We start from the raw sequence: 4754 nt of genomic DNA on the forward strand, positions 1-4754 counted from the left end.
AAAGACAGAGTGCAACCCTTTTGGCAGAGTTTGTTGAGGATTAACGCAACAGTTTCCGAGCTGTAGGACTCATGCAGCATGTTGACCAGAAACATTAATGCATCTACATTTTCTCTTGTGGATAAAAAAAACTTGTCAGTTTATTTTTCCTAAATTCAATAGATTTGTCACTTGTCCAAGACAGCAGCGAGATGTTTGAGGTTCAGTATCACTTAGGCTTGGTTGAAGGAGCACGAGTGATTTTGGTGAGGAAGGATCACTTAAGGAGTAAGGGGGTTTAGGGGGTGATATAATAGCCATGTTCAAATATATAAAAGGATGTCACATAGAGGAGGGAGAAAGGTTGTTTTCTGCTGCTCCAGAGAAGCAGACACGGAGCAATGGATCCAAACTACAAGAAAGAAGATTCCACCTAAACATTAGGAAGAACTTCCTGACAGTAAGAGCTGTTCGACAGTGGAATTTGCTGCCAAGGAGTGTGGTGGAGTCTCCTTCTTTGGAGGTCTTTAAGCAGAGGCTTGACAACCATATGCCAGGAGTGCTCTGATGGTGTTTCCTGCTTGGCAGGGGGTTGGACTCAATGGCCCTTGTGGTCTCTTCCAACTCTATGATTCTATGATTCTACATCTTATTTGGTAAGTTACCAGGCAATAGAGGGAAGCCTCCATCTTGGGCAGGATCGACTCACGAGTGATTATCTATACGCACGGCGTCGGGATATAATTAAATAAATAAATTCATACAAGGAAACGGCAGGGAGAGACCTGGAGAGTCTTTGTGGCTCATGAGAAGAACTTCCCTGGAGCCGCAAGAGGACTTCAGTGAGGGTAGAGAAGAGACTGGAGGTTCAATGGGACTTTGTTTAGGCTGCTCAGCCTCCTCACCTAACAGCTGATGCCTGCAGTATTACAGCAGCCTTTGCTTTTCCATGCATCCTCCAGCCTCCTACAGGCCCCAGAGCTTCAATTCCATTTGAAGTTGTGTTTTTGGTACAGTATTTTTGATCTGAATTGGAGAGAGAGCGGCAGAGACGGCACTTAAAGTGTATTTAGAGGGTGCTCCCCACTTAGGCAATTGTCACTTATGAGCACTGGGTGCCAGAACTTAACCCCCACGTAAGTGGGGAGTTATCTGTATTTAATACTGTGGCAGTAATATTTGAACTGAGATTAACATATCCGACTAAACATTAGGAAGAACTTACTTATTGTAAGAGCTGTTTGACAAGGGAGGTTTTTAAACAGAGGTTGGATGGTCTTCTGTCAGGGATATTTAGCTGTGATTTCTGCATTGTAGGGCATTGTATTAGATTATTACTCTTGGGGTTACTTCCAACTTTACAGTTCTCTGATTCTCTGAAACAATCTTTTAGGTATCCTGGTCTTTGTGGGGCATTATACTCCAGACATGTTTTCGAGCTAGACATGTGGTTAGTCAATTAACTTGAAGGCTTGGCTTACTTAGAGATTGTACAAATGTTGAGGAATTAAACTCTTGATAATTAAGCAAAGGAAGTACTCAGCCCAAAGACCTAGCTGGTGACCTGGACTCAGCTCGAGACACGTATCGGAATGAATGGAAAATGGGACTCATGCAAGAAACCTCACAATATGTTTGGACATGGTTTTTGAAAATGCAATTCACAAGCGACCCTATGTATGAATCCACAGGCAACCCTATGTATGAATTTTAAGGAAAGCTTTTATACTCAGGTGAAATAGAGTCAACACGGGAGTAAACAATCAATGTTGAGGATATAGCTCCTCTAGAGCAAACGTGTTTTCTATTGTTAGACATGGCTCAAGTCCCTGATAGGGAGAGTGGAGAAATTTGGTTCAGTTTCCAAAACAATGCATAAATTGAAGCACAGCCATTCTTCAAAATTCACCCTAGGTAAAGTGTGCATAAAGGTAAAGGTAAAGGGACCCCTGACCATTAGGTCCATTCGTGGCCGACTCTGGGGTTGCGGCACTCATCTCGCTTTATTGGCCGAGGGAGCTGGCGTACAGCTTCCAGGTCATGTGGCCAGCATGAGTAAGCTGCTTCTGGCGAACCAGAGCAGCGCACGGAAATGCCGTTTACCTTCCCGGAGCAGTACCTATTTATCTACTTGAACTTTGACGTGCTTTCAAACTGCTAGGTTGGCAGGAAAGTGTGCATAAATATATACATAAATTAATATTGTATTTTTATGTTGTGAACCACTCTAAGATCTACATATGAAGGGTGGTATACAAATTTTGATGATGGTGATGATGAAGAAGACTACATATAATGTATAATGTAGATCTAAATGCACTATCTTGCAAAAAGATAGAGTTTCATAGGCAAAATTGCATACAAACATGTGCCTATTAAGAGATATTTGCACTAATGTGTTTATTAATTTCCACAAGGACTTTAAAAACAAAGCACAAGCTGATGTGGAAAACTGAATGCAAGATTGGAAAATTAGAAACAGCAAAACAGAAATTGACAAACTCTCCCTTCCCTAGTCTCTGATCTCTATCCAGAAATCAGCTGCAAAGGGCTGAGCCTAGCATCAAGTTGTCTTCACCAAATAGTTTCTCTGGTGTAGGGTGTGGACTCTTTCGATAGCTGTTAGATCTTTTGATCTTGAAAAACACTGAGGTTTGGTTAGTTTCCTTTGAAGTGTCTAGGAGATAAAGGCTGTACTCCAGAGGAATTTAGGCAAAGTTCCATTGGCTTCAATGAGAGTTTGATGTAGCAAGTTATCTCTGGGTTGGAACCAAAACATTTAATTGAATTTCTTGCATGGAAATGGCTCATCAGTTCCTGTTTGCATATATCTTCAGGGTTATCATGAAATGTTCCCAAGGTGCACTGGGAAGTTAGATAAAGAATGCTCAACTCCCAGCTCCCGGCTTGCCGTGTCAGTCAGGAAGTATGTCCACAGATTTGAACCAAACAATGGCTTGTTCCAAATGGGATTAGCAAAAGCATTATTGGGCACAAATGCTATCTGATGGCATGAAATCTTGCGAAGGATCATGTGAGGTGACAGTTGCAAACATTTCATGTGTGTGTGTGTGTGTCACATGTTAGATCAAGTCATTTGCTTCTCAACACAGATTGGGTAACATTGAGCCTAGGCTGCTTCACAATGCATGTAGGGAATGTTGGTGTTAAACTCACCAGAACAGGGCCATCAATAAATGAAATTGTATCCTTCGCAGCTTTGCTCGATTGTATTAGTGATTGTGAGCAATTTATTCTGTCAGTTCCACTTTGCAGTGCACCTGTTATCTGTTATATGTGTGGTAGAGTCTAGTGATGTGTTGCAGCATAGAGGAAAACCACTTCAGTCATTTGTATGATTTTAAGAATAGCCAAGATAATATTAAAAATCTCATGGATATGTTGGGGTTTGGTCAGAGATCTTCAGCCTTGGGTCCTCAGATGTTGTTGGGTTACAACTCCCATAATCCACAGGCATCTTATTCAACGGACCAATGATGCATCCCAATATCATCTGAGGATCTAAGGGTGAAGACCAGTGGAATAGGTTTAGAGCAGGGGGAGCCAACATGGTGACCTCCAGAGATGTTCCCATCAATGCCACTTTGGTTACTCTTGACGTATGGGGCTGAGTGTTGGGTAAGGCTAGTGGAGTCCAGTGTTGTAGGGGCAGGATGCTCCTCTGACAACTTGCTCAGCACTTCTATGGGGTATCTGGATCTGCATCCCCAGGTCACTGAACCCCTCACCAGAATCAGAAATTTACTGGGGCCCCAAATCCATCCCTCCATCCTGCTAGGATCTCTCAGCTCCAACTTTCTGAGCTCCTCCTACTGGCCCTTGGTTTTTGACTATCTACTCCATGGCAGCTCCATGGTGCTCATGCAAGTTTGGAGTTCCCTATTCTCCTTACAGAGCTATAATTTACAGAGCTCCCTGGGAAGAGGGATAGAATGTTAAATCACTCTAGGAGTGAAGGGAACAGGGTGTTATAGATATGGGTTTAATTTGCATAAAATGCTATGTTTGTATGTATTGAAATCTTATGCTCAAGCTTGCGTTAGGCAAGAAGTTTGTCTTTAGCTAATGTGGTAAGATGACTCATCCTGGAAGCTCAAGCAGAGATCTCTCTCATCGGCAGGAAGATGAAATTGGAGAACTCAGTATCTCAGTCACGCACTGGAAGCCAATGGCAGTAGAAGCTCAGCTCAGCAATCCTGAACAAGCAAGTTGCTTGCGTAGGTTCTCTCTCTGGGACCAGAGATGAAAGTTCTCGGACTGCAATTAAGGACTGAAAGGATGGAACCACATTGCAACATTTTATTTTGTAATTAGTTTAAGACTGTTTTGCAGTAAAACTTTTTGGAACTCATTCTTGTGGTAGAACTCATTCATTTGTACTCTACACAGATCAGGGATTCTGTTTGCAGCAACTCTAACATAGGACATTCCTGAAAACTCTCAGCAGCATAAGCAAACTACTGTAGGTGTGGGGAGCATTAATATTATAAGGGTGCTTTTAAACAGGGGTTTATTAATGCGTCATTTAATGTGTTTATTATTAATGTGTAGGGACACGGTCCTTTTTATCTCATTTTCTCAGGAACTTCCTGTTTCTGAGGCAGGTCACGAGAGAACTCCTTCTTCCACCTGACTTGTTTGAGGCTCTGTTTCTTAACATTTGTTGTTCCGAAAGATGTCAACCATTTCAGAGATATTAAACTGAGCAGCAGCTATATAACAAAAACAATAATTTATTTATACCCCGCCCATCT

General features: G+C 42.1%; 1 long non-coding RNA gene across 1 annotated transcript; it reads left to right on the forward strand.

Moving 5' to 3' along the window:
• Window positions 1–2550: 2550 nt before the first annotated feature.
• Window positions 2551–4351, forward strand: LOC309374228. The gene is made up of 2 exons (XR_014170424.1): window positions 2551–3018; window positions 4121–4351. It is a non-coding gene; the product is annotated as an uncharacterized lncRNA (long non-coding RNA).
• Window positions 4352–4754: the final 403 nt, after the last annotated feature.

The sequence above is a fragment of the Podarcis melisellensis genome, assembly GCF_964234715.1.
Source record: "Podarcis melisellensis genome assembly, chromosome: 7".
Classification (NCBI taxonomy): domain Eukaryota; kingdom Metazoa; phylum Chordata; class Lepidosauria; order Squamata; family Lacertidae; genus Podarcis; species Podarcis melisellensis.